The sequence below is a fragment of the Triturus cristatus genome, chromosome 2_2, assembly GCF_964204655.1.
Source record: "Triturus cristatus chromosome 2_2, aTriCri1.1, whole genome shotgun sequence".
NCBI lineage: Eukaryota > Metazoa > Chordata > Amphibia > Caudata > Salamandridae > Triturus > Triturus cristatus.
Window position 1 is genome coordinate 750,615,990 of NC_140582.1, and position 17,001 is coordinate 750,632,990.

Consider the following 17,001-nt stretch of genomic DNA (forward strand, 5'->3'; position numbering starts at 1 on the left):
AGGCAGGCAAGATGAAACACAAAAAGTATGTAAGCAACCACTGCACTGCAAGAGGAAGATGTGGAGTGGTGAACTAGTTACTTAACTTCGGCAATTCTCTTTCTGGTAGAGACTATCTAGCCGAAGATTCCTCCCCTTTTGAAAACTGTCAAGGTGTCAGACGGGATCAGGAAACTTTTCAGCAGTATCTCTGCCCGCCAGTAGGCGGTGTTGTGCAGCTACACACGGATGCTGTTCTTCTCTGGAAATGATATACAGAGTCTATATAGGCGCTTCTCCCATGCACTAAGTTGCTTTCGGAACCTTCTGTGCCCCCAGATGCAGAGCCCCAAAAGCAAACTGGTGTGTCCAGTGTGCAGATTCGTAGACTTGATATAGTATTAATGGATAAAGAACAACCAAAGAATGAGGAGGATGGGAGGGTTGGTGAAGAATATGCAGCTAGACAGAATCTCTACCAAAAAGTGCATTACTGAAGGTAAGTAACTTGTTCTTCTGATAGAGACTTCTAGGTCAGGGGGCGCTAGGTGGCGCACGACCGTAATGGCCGCACGCCTGTGAGGTTGCGGGCACTTGGCTCATTACTTCGGCTTTTATCCTGCTCGGATGGCGGTAGTTGGCACCCCCGAGGCGGCGATAGCTTCCGGATGCTTCCCGTTCTGTGTCACACCAAAACTTTCTCCTGAAGACGTCTCCTCGCGCTGCCATCGGCGGGAGAGGTTCGCCCGGGGGAGAGGCGGAGACCTGTGGTGATCTGAGGGCGGCTGCACTTCTAACGAGAGTGCCGAGGCTGTCCACGCGGTGCCTGGGCCGCGGGATCGGCGGAGCTGCTGGCCTCTTCGCCACTGCCATCAGAGGTTGGCCTTCCATCGCGGGACCTGCTGCAGAGGCACCCGGTATTGCTGATTGCTGCTCTGGACGGTACATGGGGTGAGGCAGACTGTAGCTGCGCGCTGCCCCAGGCGCGATCCTCACCCTCTGCCGATCTTGGCGCCCATCATACTTAGCGCCTGAATACTCGGCTCTTTCGCGGGGAGCCGCAGATCTCGGCGTCCCGCTCCCCACCTCGTGTCCACGCACTACTGCCCTTGCAGGAGACTGTGCAGGGCCTGAGTGCGGGACACTTTCACACTGGGGACTCCTTTGCAGCCATTAGCTCCTGCTATTCCGATTGGCCCCACCTTTGGAAATTGACTACAGGTCATTACTCCTTCAGATGAGGACGCTTTGCCTTTAATGAATTATTTCTTCACACCCAATTAAGTCACACAAACAACCACGCCTGAGTCTAAGCCGGCTGCCAACTTGTGACATCTGCCCTGGTGGGGGCGTCTGTTCAGGCCTAGCGCACGCATCTTCGTGCAGGTGGGAAGCCTCTCCCCTCCTCTACACTCTTCTCCGCAAGGTGCTGCGCGCCTGATCTATTGGTGGTGCTAACTGCTGTCTGCTTTGGCTGTGCTACTTCTGGGCCCCGCGCCGGAGACTGCCCTCCGGGCCCCGCGCCGGAGACTTCCCTCCGGGCCCCTTGCTGCCGGACCTTCTTGCCGCATCCCAATTGCATCTGTCATAATAGCGGCTCTGCCTTCACCCCTTTACACTGTGCTGCCAATCCTGTGCTCAGAGACAGACTGCCTCCGGCTTCGCCACCCCCATTGTTGAGCAGCGCATCTGTTGGCTTTGCATCCCATCTGTGCCCGTTCACTTGGTCCGTTGCGCAGGAACTATGGGGAAGTCTGACGACCGCCAAACCAAACTCCTCTTTGATGCCAAGAGATCCGCCACACGCTCCTGCTCTGAAGAGGTGGATCCATCAACTACTGCGTCTTCATCGGTCCCTCTGCCAGCTTCGGATGATGAGATCAAATCCTTACTACTGGACATGCGACGCAGTCTGACTGACCTCTCCACCAAGACGGATTCAATGAATACGCGTATGGATTACATATTCCAAAAAGTGGAGAAACATGATGAGCGGATCAAAGACCTCGTGGATGTCCCGTCAAATGCTCCAGATGGACAAGCTCTTAAAGGTGATTGCCGCCAAGAACGAGGATTTGGAAGCTAGAAGCCGGCGTAATAACATCCGCGTTACCGGAATTCCTGAGAGCACCAACACCGGCAAGATGGAAGATTTCCTTGAACGCCTGCTACGCACCACCTTCGGGGCAGAAGCCTTTTCATCTCAGTTCATAGTGGAGTGGGTGCACCGATCCCTTGGTCCGCGCCCTGCCCCAGGGGCTACCCCGAGACCAATAATTGCGCGCCTCTTAAATTACAGGGACCGGGATGTTGCGCTGAAAATGGCCAGAGATCGCCAGAGTTTACAATTTGAAGGCACCAGCTTCTCAATCTACCCCGATTTCACGATGGCGGTGCAGGAGGCCCGCCGTAAACTTCTCCCGGCCAAGCAAAAACTCCGCAAACTACAGATTGACTATGCACTGCTCTATCCAGCGCGTCTGAGAGTTACCTACCGGGATAAGCACCATTTTTTTTTACGAACGAGCAGCAGGTGGATGACTTTCTTCGCGCCATCAAAAAAGACACTTAGGCACGGGGCTCCCCAGAACGCCTCTCCCAATCGCCATCTCTGAGTGCCGACTGACCTCTATTTCTTTTGTACCTCTGATCGCTGGCTGCCTCCTCGTCTTTTATCAGTGAGGAGCTGTACAATTTCGTTGAGTTCTGCTCTCCTTCTTCTTTGGCACATCTGACCTGCCGTCACTCCGGCCATTCGGCTCGGGACTCTGGGGAGCGATGTCACGTTATCCGCACCAAGCTAATTTCGGACTACACAGTTCTTTGCTCCTCTCTTCGACCACAGATAAGGCCTGATGCTGACTACATAATGACTGTGTCGGCTCTTCGTTATGTGTTATCAACATTATAGTCTTTATGTAGGAGCGATTTGTTCCCAGACTGCTGGTGCTCCTTGGGTGATGATTTTCTTTTCATGGTTCATTCTCTTCAGTCTCCCTACTTATCTAAATGTATGGTGTGGATGCAGCTGCCGGTCATTCGATCATTACACTGTACTTGCCAAGTATCCTCCCCCCCGATCACCTGCATTGGGGGAGGCATTCGTTGCACACCGGCGTACCCCCACGCGGGAGATCCCCTTAGATCAATCTACTTTCGTGATGACTTTGTCCTTATTGCACAGTTGCAATGTGTTTGTGGTGATGGGTGATGGTAGTGCTGCTGGCACATTTGGGGTGCCGCTGTGGGTGGGGGGTGGGGTTTATGCTCATTGTTTGCATTGTTGTTTGAATCCATTGACAAGCGCAGGCACTGGCTGCTGCGACAAGCTTCACCTCTTCACCTGCATCTCCATGACATCGCCTGGTTCCTTCCTGGTTCCTTCCTGGTTCCTTCCCGGCTCCTGGCTGGTGACCTAGACTCTGTCCCTTCTGCTTGCAGGTATCCTTCCTTCTTGATCCCATCCTTGGGATCCACCGGACACTCTTCACTGACCGCCTGTCAGCAACTTTCCTTCAGGCATCCATAGAAGTCAACGACGAAACCCGACGCAAGTTCCCACCTATGCACCCGCAGCCCGTGGGCTAGGTAACTTGAGTACTTCGGTGCTCACAAGGTTATTGACTATTCTAGGGTCTAGTTTCCGAGTCTCGACTTTCTAGCTATACCAGAAGTGTCCTAAAACTGTTAATTTCTAACTGCTCGTAATTCTATCGACTTTTACGCATTACGCGTGAGTGTTTCCACTCTGCACCTGAATCCCGTGGGCCTCCCACTTCCTAACTGTTGGTAGTGTAGTGTAGCCCCAGCGATTCCCTAGGCCTATCCTGTGTTCGTGACAGTGGTTCTTATACCACTTACTTAGTATATGGTTTGCGTGGCCCCTAGGGCCTAACTGTATTACTTACCTGTGTGACTTAATGTATGCTTAAATAAGACTGTGTTGTACTTACCTCGAATCTCATAAAGAGTGCTGAGGGTTTGACTAGAATAAATACATTCTATTTTTTATATATATCTGTTTTGGTGTCCTTTCATTTGGTATTCAAGGGATTATATATGGTATCACAGCTGGCTTCACATGCCATTCAGAGTTTAGCCTAAGACTGCTCTTCTCCATGCTACCACTTGGATAGCTGGTCTATAAGGTTGACTTTACAACCAATCACCATAAGGGTTGTTTGGACTGATACAAGGTGTACACTAGAATTAGTGACATCATATATCAGGCCAACTTCTCACAGTGGGCAATGTGAGAAGGTGGCCTGATATATGCTGTCCACTAGTTCTAGTGGGCACCTTGTATCAGTCCAAACAACCCCTTATGGTGATAGGGTAAAGACAACCTTTATTGAAAGCTAGCCTAGTGGTAGCTATGGAGAGCAGCCTTCAGGCTAAGTCTTGAAGGAATGTAAAGCAGCTTGTTTTACCAGTCTATAATCTCTTGAATGATCAAATGAAAAGACAACCACACCAGGTATATATTCAAAATATATGTATTTAAGATAAAACACACTCCTCTAGTCTCTTTATGAGACTGGAGTTCGAAGTACTTAGGTTACAAGATAGCAATCACCAGTAATAGCACAAATACACATTTGGGCCCTAGGTGCGTACCAAACCATATACTAAAATAGTGGTATAAGAACCACGACTTAACTAGACACAAGGCCTAGAGCCTGTAGAATCGCTGGGACCCCAAGGAACCACCCAAGGTAGTGACACAAGGGACCCACGGGGACTGTATGAAGTGTGAGAACACAACCGCGGGTTCCCGTTATCTTCTATGGGCAATGCCACGGTTGGAATTTTAAAGATTAGGGACACTTCTAATAGAGTCAGGACCAAACCCTTTTGGACTTGAGAAGTTCTAGGGCTAGCACCCACGGGAGCACCGGAGTACTCGAGTTCCTTCACCCAGGAAAGCCGGGCCCATAGGTGTCTTTTGGTGTCGGGTCGCGTCATCTATTTCAATGGGAGCCTGCAAAGAACTGCTGCTGCCGTGAAGAGGAGAAGTGTCCGAGGAGATCCAAGCCTGGATCTAGGATGAAAGGAACCTGAAAGCAGAGGGGACAGAGACTGGGTCACTTGCCAGTGACTGAGGGCAGGATGGACCAATGCCCACAGATGTCGGGTTCTTCAGGTGAGTTGATGGGTGTCTCGAATCATCAGCCACGAGGTCCAGGAGGCGTCGACGAAGTCCACGAGCCGGATTCGAGCTGTCCCACAGAGTTTGTCGAGTGCTGCAGTGTCGGTGACCAGATTGGACCCAACAGGCCTTGGCAACGGCAAGGCACTGGAATTTAGAGAAAGGACTGCGGTGCAGACCGCAAAAACAACAGTTGATGGACAGAATGCAGAACAATGTCATACATTCATCACGGTACAGAGATCTGGGCCTAAATCCATCGTTTTTTTGCCAACCATGCCATTCCAGTTTGAACCTAGCCATATGCAAATCAGTCTTGACCCTGTGTCTCATGGGAACAGTCCAGCCCGAACTGCCAAGCCAGGTCCTCCCTGGACTGGAACCAAGCATCCTAGGCCCGGTTTTGGGGTTTCAACCCTCTTCAGCCAGGATAGCTTGATTCCAGTGGCATGGAGAGCACGGGACTCACGTCTGAGCATACCCGATTCCGGTCCAGGGAAGACATGGCGTGGCATTTCGGGCTGGACTGTTCCCATGAGGCACAGGGTCAAGACTGATTTGCATATGGCCATGTCTGAACTGGGGTAGCGTGGTGAGCAAAATAACGACGGATTAAACCCAGATCTGTGACTGGGGGTGAATGTCTTGCCAATGTGCAACATTCCGTCCTTCATCTTGTGTGTTTTGCGGTGCAGACCAACAAGGTCTGAGGACCTCCCCTCGACAGGAAACCTATTGTCCAGGCCTCCCCTGCCGGAGTTTTGGTCAGCAGCAGGAGGCCAGACCCGTGTCTGTGGCAGAGGCATTCATTTTGTGATGCCAGGGCTCAGGAAAGTCCTACCGGGTTTAGCCAGTGTGAACATGTCTATCCCTCTAGAAGGGTGGAATGCTACCCCCGCCGCCAGAATTGGCGGTGGGGTAGTATTCCAAAGCGTTTGACACCAAACACGACATGTTTTGATGCAGCCATTCCAAAGTTAGCATTTAACGCAAGGTTATACTGCACTTAAGACTATATGGTATGGCTGTATCACAGAACAGCCATAAAGAAGTATTTCTGAAAGCTGCAGAGGGGCTCAGCTCATGCTTGGGTACCCTCTTACACAAAACCAAGCACTCTGCCTTCAGGATTGTCAAGGCCTGCCATAGGAGTGGCTTATAGGTTTATATGTGTCTGTATAATGGTAGTGATATAGGTAGCCTATACCACAGTAAGGGGTACAAGCATACCCTTACTCAGGCTGCAGTAGCAGACCTGTGGTGCCATTTTGGAGTGCTTCCCAGGGGTGGCATAATACATGCTGCAGGCCCTGGTAGGCCTCTAAGGTACCTATGCCCTAGGTACATAGTATACCATATACTAGGGGCTTATAAGGCACTCCAGAATCCAATTAGATATGTACCTAATGTACATGCAAACCATTTTAGAGGAAGCAGCTACGCTGTGGTCCTGATTAGCAGGGCCACAGCCAGACTAAGGACGAAAAACAGTGAAACACCAGCAAAAAGTGGGGGTACCCAGGTGAAGCAGATCCTACTCTCCTACAGGCACTAAGGCTGTGAAAATGCTGGGCACGGTGCTGGGGCTAAATTGCTTGAAGGGATGCAGTACCTCTGCTGAAGCCGCAAAAGGAACGGTAGGGCTGATGTGGCTGGCAAAGTGGGGCAGATAAGCTTTGGAAATGTACGTTGGCCCTCCTCTCCTAGATCCACTCAAGAGTGGGGGGCCCCTTGTCCCCAAACAGGCGGGTCCCGTCGTACAGCATGTACTCGAGGGACGAATGGACATTACGTGGGAAAATGGTGGCCAAGTAAGGCAGCGAATAGCTACACTGGTGCCAATGGCCTGCTTGATGGAATGGGTGGTGTCCAAGCCACAATGCATTGTGAACGTGGCCATGTCACGACTATCCTGTATGGAAAAAGCGAGGATCATTCGGAGATTGTCATGGATCCCCGGGAGGACTTGAACCACCGAGTTCCAAAGGGTGTGAGAATAGCACCCCTGCCGGCATTCACTGACATCAAGCACCTAGCTGGTGTACAAGAAAACTATCTTCCCAAACGTCACCTCCCGCTTGGACTCCCTATCTGGGGGAATAGATGAGAATGTGTTGGGGTTAGTTATGCTGGCAGACACCTGTACCACTTAGCTTTCAGGAGATGGGTGCTGAGATAAAAACGGAGGATCGCCCGGGGCAAGGCGGTGGCATAGTGCAATTTGGCAGCTGACCAGAGGGCCAGAGAAAGGTGTGGTCCATGCCCACTATAGGGTATCCGTGCGTTAAACGGTAGGAGGGGCTCAGAAGATGTCTGCCCCAGCATATAAATCTTCAAGTAAATTGGTCAGGACTTACAAGTTGGGTAGATCGAGGTCAAGAACTTTGTACGCCCTATGTATAACCATGGCTAAAGAAGCACTCTCCTCAGCGGCAGGGCCGGGGTAGGGGAGTCTGAACTCAGGGGATGTATCAACACCGCTAACCTCCTGCAGGTCCTCATCCTAATTCTACTTATAATAGGAATAGCCAATTTTGTCATCTGTATCGTAATCGTTATCCGAATCCTTGCTGAATAAGGAATGCAGTGTGTGAGATTATCATTGTGGGGGCAGATCAAGTTTTTTGGAACTGGAGCCTCAACTGAAACTGGGTAAGACTTCGACCGAGGTTGAACCAGCACAACCTCGTCACCAAAGGACAAATGGGGCCTTGTCTTACAGCATTGATTGAGTAGGGAACCATCACGGATCGTGGTGCCGGCGGCGGAGTAGGGACTGGAGTTGGAAACATGGGCGCAGATGGTCCAGTTGGTGCTAAGGGGGAACCTGTCAGAGGTAACCCAGGTGGAGAACCTCTTGGCTCCATGGGTCCAGAGGCGTGCTCATAGGGAGTCGGAAAGGATCGAATAGTTGGAGCATTGCCTTGTGGAACTCATCGATCTGCTTAGGCGTGGCAGACAGGCCCGGAAACTCTGGTGCCGGGACAAGTTGCGACTTCGAGGTCAAGACTAAGATGTATGGTGCTGCCTTTGTGCCTTCTCAGGAAGTGTGATTGGCAGGAAGGGGCAGAGTCCTGCTTAGATGTCTTGTGTTTTAACGATTCCAGCAACTTCTGGATCTCGAACGGAACCAAGACTGAACTTCTGACTTGGACATGTCTCATTGCAGAGCAGTTGCGGCCGGTGTTGTGGACGAGTCTCTGGGGCATGAGAGGGCGGGGGGAGAGAATGGGAGGGTGGAGGAAGGGGAGGGGTGGTAAGGAAGGGGGCATAGGGGGGTTTCAGGGTAAAATAAAAACAACAAAAAATGTTCCTGCATCCGGCCGCTTCACGCTCTTCTCCTCGCAGGCACACGCTCCCAGACTGCCCTGCAGGAGAGCAGCTTCAGGATTGGCCTGAGTGCCCTTGACTTGCGCTCACAAACAGACTGGGAGTCTGTGCCTGCTCTCTCCAACCAAGCAACGCAGCTGGGTTGGAGAGAGCTTCAAAACGCATGACGGGTTGGCCGGCCTGAAAAGGCCGGCCAAACCATCATGTTCTCTGAAGGCAGTACACTGCTACTACTTCTTTCATCCCCCTTGCCCCGCCCACAAGACTCGGCAGAAAATAAAATTAAATGAGTGTTTACTATCGTTTTATTTTTCCTTTCCTGTGGTTTTTCAGGGGGCACTAGCTGTGCATGATATGATACTGGTGGTCTCTGAAATCTTAAAGGCACAGGTTCTATTTTCAAAGACATATTGGCAGCCTACTGGGCTACTCTGTTCTTTCCTTTCAACTCTATCATGAAAAAAGGGATTTTGTGAAGGAGCTTATTCTGTGTGTTTAATACTACAAAAACTACCCAAATTTAGTATACTGGCTACATTTTACCAATTTCTTTTGAGGATGCGGCCAGTGTAGCCTGTGTATTTAGACTGCATTATTGTCTTTCTATCTGTTCAGTGTCTTTGCAGGCCTTCCTGAAGAAAGGTGAAAAATATCCACTTAAGAAGATATATATAAAGAAGTGCTCCGGAGTCCCCGCACGTGGGCGGGACTATTCAAGTGCTTATGACTATACATGGAAATCCCCTAGGAGAGAACATAACATTTACTTACCTTTGGTAACACTAGATCTGGTAGACACACAGTCTAGACGCAGATTTCTTAACTTTGAGGTCTCCCCATGCGTCAGCCTGGACCCGGAAATTTTTCAGCAGTACCTCTGTGCGCCAGGGGGCGGCATTGTACAGCTCCGCAGTGACATTGTCTCCAGATATGACGTCAGTGGAGCCATATACGTCCCCTCCGGCACGCGGATGTCAGTTTCGTCTGTGAAATCTTCCGCGCCACAATGCGGAGCCACTACAGAAACTGTTTGTGTTAATAGTGTGCCAAAAATTCTTTGAAACCTTAATAAAGAAGAAACATCCAATGGTATATTAATACCAGACATGGATTTCAAAGAAAACCCCCAATAAAATCAACGCACACAGGGCTACATGAAACTCTACGCCCTGGAGAATAACTCCCATATGAGGTAAAAGACTATGCACTCTATAAACCATTCTGCAATGGAAATTAATGCCAAGGCAATAGCCAAACAGAACCTACACCACCACTACAAGGTTGTGCGTTAAATTACAGCATTACGTGATAAATTGACAGTACCAATGTAAAGGTATGGCGATACAAGAAGACTTTCATAAAAAGAACAAAGAAATTAATACTACTCTCTGGTGTGTCATCCAGAGGAAAAGAGAAAACACTCCCCCACTCTACCCACCGCACACATTTGGAAATGGATGTTATTGCAACATCTAAACAAAAACTAAGTGGCCAGGTCAAGCAATTTGTTTAGTCCCAACATAGAATAAGATAGTGATCACTGGTATATAAACCCAGCACTGAAAGGGTATAACCCTTACCCCAAAGGTAATTTGCCGAGCAGGGATGGGAGTCTGCGGCTAGAGTGTGCCTCCACCAGATATAGTGTTACCGAAGGTACGTAACTTTTACATCGGATAGAGACATCTAGCCCCAGATTCCTTAACTTTGAATTAAATACTATAGCACTGGAGGAGGGTCTGCAAACTAATCCTACAAAGGTTCTCGTAGAGAACCAGCCGGCCAAAACTAACCAAATGTATCTAGGAATAGCAGAACCAGAGCTAGACTCTTAACAGAATCCATGATCACTGTCACAGAACATATAAATAAAAAACAACCTTACAGTTCTGAAAGAATCGGCCCTAGAAGGAAAAAGGGTTGAAAACCCTTGAAGAACCATCTGTTCGATGGCAAACATTACCCCTTGTCCCTCAAGGGGTAAGAAAATAAGATGACCAAATAGAGTCAATGCATGATAAAAGTCATATAGTCATCATTAACAGTAAGGAACAGAAAAAGTACTGTCCTGATAGAAACCCAAAACAGAACTTTCAGAACTCATTTTCCCCAAAGAAAAAACAAACTACAACACCTCCTTGGTATAAATCATTTAGTTTGGACAAACTGAAAAATCATATTCATTCTATGCACCAATTGTATAACATCTTGCCGCAAAGATTCATATATAGTCAAACATATATCTATAAACAAAAATGTGTCATCAGACACTACAATTGACTCTCAATGCACAGGAGTTCACAGGTCAAGAACGTATAAAGCTTGCTTCCCTATAGTCTTTAGTGCCATCGTCCGACAGACTGACCCTTTCGAGCAAATATGTTTAACACATATTATACAGTCAAGTAAATCTTGTATACCCAAGAACTAACTAGAACAAATTCCAAAGCGCTCTTTCAATAATATTGAAGGGTAACACACCTAAAAGTGAAGTTCCACAACATCTCATAAAATAAATCCTTGTACAACAACAGGCCCCTATGACACTTGTGATACAAGTTAATATTTAAAACACAACAGCACATTCTATCATGTATACACACTGAAATGAGAAGTTCAGCAAAAATACACAACCCAGATAGAAAAAAGGGCGTACTCTGCCACCAGCACAACACCGCTGGTGACTTGCCGTAAGAAAAAGCTGCTTGTCAAATGGTATCTTAAATAACTAACACCACAAGAAACAACACTCATGTTTCCTAACTAATTGAGGAATGCAGAAAATAATAAGTACATCCCCTCCAGAAGACAGGTAATGCCGATCAGACAAAACCATGTATATCAAGAATATCATAGGAAGAAGAAAAAACATACTATGAAGTCAAAAAATCCTTCTATTATAAAGCACAAGTTACTGTACATGAATTTCCGCGAAAGGAATGCAGAGCCATGCAAGATACTGACCACTGGTGCCTTGAAACTAGGGCCCTGAAAGGTATGACCTTAACCCTAGAAATGAGTTCGCAGAACGGGGAGGATGGGTGAGGCGGCAAGGAATCTATCACTACTAAGTTAAGTAACTTGTGCATCTGAAAGAAACACGTAGTGATAGATTCCTTACCTTAGAATAGATACCCCAGCAATACCAACCTCGGTGGTGGGTCTGCGAACCAAGATCACACCAGAAAGTCCTGGAGATAGAACGGCGAAAGAAGCCGTCTCTCCGGACTTGGATGTCCAGGTAGTAATGCTTGGTAAACGTGTGCAGCAAGGCCCACGTAGCTGCCTGACAGATGTCATGCAAGGGAACTCCCCATCCCAAAGCAGTAGTGGCTGCCGTCGCCCTGGTAGAATGGGCGCGCAGCCCCACCGGAGGCTCCTTTTTAGCCAAAGAGTAACAAGCCTTGATGCACAGAAAGACCCACCGAGAGATGGTCCGCTTGTGCCCGGCCCGACCTTTCTTGGCGCCCACGTAGTCAACAAAGAGCTGGTCATCCACCCGGAACTGTTGTGTGAGGTTCAGGTAAAATAAGAGCGCACGTTTTGGGTCCAGGCGGTGGAGCCTCTCTTCCTCTTTTGAGGGATGCGGAGGCGGAAAGAAGGTGGGCAAAGTGATGGCCTGCCCGATATGAAAGGCAGTGACAAACTTTGGCAGAAAAGATGGACAAGTCCTTAGAACCACTTTGTCCGAATGGACAGAGAGAAAAGGAGGTTCAGAAGAAAGAACCTGGAGCTCACTCACTCTTCTGGCAGAGGTGAAGACCACCAGGAAAGCTGTCTTTAAAGTGAGAAGACGAAGAGGACAGTTGTGAAGGGGCTCAAAGGGAGCACACATCAGGTATGTCAGAACCAGGTTCAAGTCCCACTGAGGCAGTATGAAAGGAACAGGAGGGAAAAGATGAGTAATGCCTTTTAAGAATCTATTTACAACAGGGGACTTGAAAAGGGAAGGCTGATCTGGAAGCCGTAAAAAGGCTGAAATGGCCGAGAGATAGCCCTTGATAGTGCCCAGAGCAGAGCCCTGCTGGGCCAAAAAAAGAAGGAATAGAAGTACCTCTGAAAGAGGGGCAGAAAGGGGATCCACAGCCTTTGCTGTGCACCATGCCACAAACTTATTCCACCTGCAGGCGTATACAGTCTTCGTGGAGTGATGCCTGGCTGCCAAGATTACATCACAAACTTCGGGAGGCAGGTCAAAAGACGTCAACTACTGCCGCTCAATCTCCACGCAAGGAGGTGGATACTGGACAGATTCGGGTGGTGGACCGTCCCCTGTTGCTGCGACAGAAGATCCTCCCAAAGAGGCAGTCGGATCGGGGGATCGATAGCCATGCTGAGTAGCTCGGGATACCATACTCTTCAAGCCCAGTCCGGAGCCACAATTATGACTTGGGCCCGGTCGCGCTTGATCTTTTTCAGCACTATGGGTAGAAGTGGTATAGGCATATAGTAGCCCGCAACTTCACTTGCGACGAAAAGCGCCGCCTAGCGAATGCCGCCTTGGAAATTCCAACACGCAGAACTGAGGACATTGAGCGTTCTCTTCGGTGGCGAATAGATCTAACCAAGGTTCTCCCCACTGCTGAAAGAGACCTTGCGCCATGTCCGAGTGCAGACGCCATTCATGATCCATCAAGCACCGGCGGCTGAGTTGGTCTACCCTGGCGTTCAGAGAAACTGCCAGGTGTTGAACCACCAAGGTAATGCCTTGACGTTCCAGCCATGTCCAGAGGCGCAGAGCAGCGCCCTCCGAGATCTGGACATGATCGGACAGGGTGCCCTGATGCTGCGCCCACTGGAACTTCAGGTCCCACTGCAGAGCCCGCATATGCCATCTGGCATGTTGCACTAGCAGGATGCAGGAGGCCATCAGGCCCAGGAGCCGGAGGGTCATCCTGACTGAAACCCGGGATAGAGGCTGAAAGATCGGAATCAGAGCCTGAATATCCCGGACTCGCTGCTCGGGAGGATAAACCCGAATCTGCGTTGAATCAAGAACCGCTCCGATGAAGGGGAGTTTCTGAGAGGGACTCAGGTGTGACTTCGGGACATTGATGGAGAACCCCAGCAAATGCAGGAGGTCGGCTGTAGTCTGAAGGTGGGTGATGACTGTCTGGGGCGAGCCCGGTAGGGGAAGACTGACACCCCTGACCTGCGAAGATGAGCTGCGACCACCGCCATCACTTTTGTGTACACCCGAGGGGGGTTGGTAAGGCCGAAGGGGAGCACGGCAAACTGAAAATGCCCGCGCCCTACCGTGAACCGCAGGTAACGTCGGTGGGCCGGCAGGACGGGGATGTGAAAATACGCGTCCTGCAAGTCCAACACTACCATCCAGTCTCGAGGGTTGAGGGCAGGAAAGACCTGAGTCAGAGTCAACATCTTGAACTTCTCCTTCCGGAGGAAGCGATTGACGTTCCTGTGGTCCAAGGTGGTGCGCAGGCCTCCTTTGTCCCTCTTGGGGACCAGCAAGTAGTGGGAATAACAACCACGTCCTACTTCTGGGCCAGGAACGCGCTCGATGGCCCCCTTGGCCAAGAGGGCTGTAACTTCCTGCTGGAGAAGCAGCAAGTGATCCCCCGACATGCGGTGGCACTGAGGTGGCATGGCGGGAGGGAAGGACTGAAGGGGAAGAGAATAACCCCGCGGATGATCTGCAACACCCACTTGTCCGATGTGATATTGCGCCAGTGGTGGAGGATCCTGCCACCCACGGCGTGAGGTGCCCCACAAAGCTCGGATTAGGAAGGTTTGGAAGTAGAAGCAGCGGGGATGGAGATGGACTGCCCCCACGCGGATTCCCTGAGCCGCCCCTGCGGAAGCCGCGTTCACGTCCGCGCTGAGGCTGGTTCTGCACAGGCTTGTTGAAGGAACGTGCCTGGGCGCCCCTGTCTTGGCCACGAAAGGAACGAAACCCGGGAGTGGCTGGGCTTTTAATGGAAAGACCCAAGGACTTGGCCGTAGACCGCGAGTCCTTAAAGCGCTTCAGCGCACTGTCAGCCTTATCGCCAAACAGGCGAATGCCATCAGAGGGCATGTCCATGCTAGAGCTCTGGATGTCAGGAGAGGACCCAGTGGATCGCAACCAGGCGTGGCGGCGCAGAATCACAGTCATAGAAAACACCCTGCCCAACTAGTCAGCGGTGTCCAAACCTCACCGAATGGCGAACTTAGCTGCATCCTTACCCTCAGCAACCACCTGGGAAAGCACAGCATGGACCTCCTCAGGACACTGAGATAACACCTGAGCAACCGTGTCCCACACCGCGTGGGAATAGCGGCCCAACAAGCAGGCGGTGTTCACTGATCACAGCCCCAAGCTGGCCGACGAGAACAACCGCTTACCAAACTGCTCCAGCTTCTTAGAGTGCTTATCCGATGGAGCAGTGGCAAAGGCACTCTGCAATGTCGAGGCCTGGATGACCAGACTCTCAGGCGTGGGATGAGTGGTCAGAAACGCTGGGTCACCAGGCACCGGGCGGTGACGCCTGGCGACATTCTGATACACAGGGGCCCCTGTCGCCGGCCGCTACCAAGTGCCCAACAGGACGTCGGTGAGGGCGTCGTTGAAGGGAAGCAGCGGCTCCGACGAAGTCGATGCAGTCTGGAGCACCTCAGTAAGAAGGTTAGTTTTGAGGGCTACCGTAGGAAGATCAGGGTTGAGGACCTCAGCCGCCCGATGGAGCACCATCGTATAGGAAGCACCCTCTCCATCGTAGGTGGGGGAGAGGCAAACCCTGGGTCAGAAGAGACGTCGAGGTCGCTGGCGTCCTCCAGATCGTCCACCCAGTCCTGCTCGGAGTCACATTGACAGGCAAGAGGGTCCTCGGACCCCTCCCGGTCATCCTCCACCATTGCAGGAGGAACCGGCCGCGGCGGCAGAGCTGGAGCGGGGACAAACTGCGTCGGAAACGGCGCCGGCCGGGCTCGTGCCGGCGCTGTCTCCCAATGCGGATCCCAGGCAGGAACAAAATGGTCCTGGAACCGGGGTAAGGGTAGAACGAACGACACCCACTGCGAACACACTTCTTCGACTTTTTTATGTCGTCGCTTACCGGAATCCGAAGGCGAAGACTTGGAGCCTGAGGAGCGACGACTGCGGCCCTGCGCGCGGTCCCGGGAACCGTCCCTGGACCTAGAGTGCCAGACCTCCAGCAGCTTCCGGCGCCGCTCCCTCAAGGCCTTCGGGGCCATGGCTCAACAGTCCTGGCAGGACCGGGAGTCATGGCGGGTATCCAGCAAACATCATGGGGGTCCGCCACCGACATGTTGCGGCGGCAGGCACCACAAGACTTAAAGTCAGGCATCCCTATGTGCACTAGGAGAAAAAAAAAAGGGAGACAAAAAAGTCTTAAGAGTAGTCAAAAAGTGACTAAGGTACGTGCTCTATTCAGATCTGCGCTTGCTGGCGCGGAGAAAGAACTGACGTCAGGGCACATGGGTGGCGCCTAAGTAGTCTCCGTGATGTCATCTCGGTGCTTACGATGCCAGCGACGGACGCAGAGCCGCATGACGTCACCCACTGACGCACAAGGGTACTGCTAGCAAATCTTTACGGATCCAGTCTCACGCCTAGGGATATTCTAATGCAAAAATAACAGTTGATGGACAGAATGCAGAACAATGTCATACATTCACCCCAGTACAGAGATCTGGGCCTAAATCCATCGTGTTTTTGCTCACCATGTGTGGGAAGTTGGCCTGATGTATGATGTCACTAGTTCTAGTGTACACCTTATATCAGTCCAAATACCCTTATGGTGATTGGTTGTAAAGTCAACCTTATAGACCAGCTATCCTAGTGGTAGCATGGACAAGAGCAGTCTTAGGCTAAACTCTGAATGGCATGTGAAGCCAGCTGTGATACCATATATAATCCCTTGAATACCAAATGAAAGGACACCACAACAGATATATGTATAAAATAAAGTGTATTTATTCTAGTCAAACCCTCAGCACTCTTTATGAGATTAGAGGTAAGTACAACACAGTCTTATTTAAGCATACATTAAATCACACAGGTAAGTAATACAGTTAGGCCCTAGGGGCCACGCAAACCATATACTAAGTAAGTGGTATAAGGACCACTGTCACGGAAATAGGATAGGCCTAGGCCTAGGGAATCGCTGGGGCTACACTACACTAGCAACAGTTAGGAAGTGGGAGGCCCACGGGAATCAGGTGCAGAGTGGAAACACTCACGCGTAATGCGTAAAAGTCGATAGAAATAGTAGTAGTTAGAAATTAACAGTTTAAGGACACTTCTGAAGCAGCTAGAGAGTCGAGACTCGGAAACTAGACCCTAGGATAGTCACTACCCTTGTGAGCACCGAAGTACCCAAGTTACCTAGCCCACAGGCTGCGGGTGCATAGGTGTGAACTTGCGTCGGATTTCGTCGTGGACTTCTATGGATGCCTGAAGGAAAGATGCTGACAGGCAGTCAGTGAAGAGTGTCCGGTGGATCCCAAGGCTGGGATCAAGAAGAGAGGAGACCTGCAAGCAGAAGGGACAGAGTCAAGGTCACTAGCCAGTGACCACGTGG

The 17,001-nt window shown here is 50.5% G+C and overlaps 1 protein-coding gene across 5 annotated transcripts in view; it reads right to left on the minus strand.

The window, feature by feature from the left end:
- The window catches only part of PCM1 (pericentriolar material 1), a 1,275,228-nt gene that overhangs the window by 143,787 nt on the left and 1,114,440 nt on the right, over positions 1-17,001 (minus strand). The gene's annotated exons all lie outside the window — the stretch shown is intronic.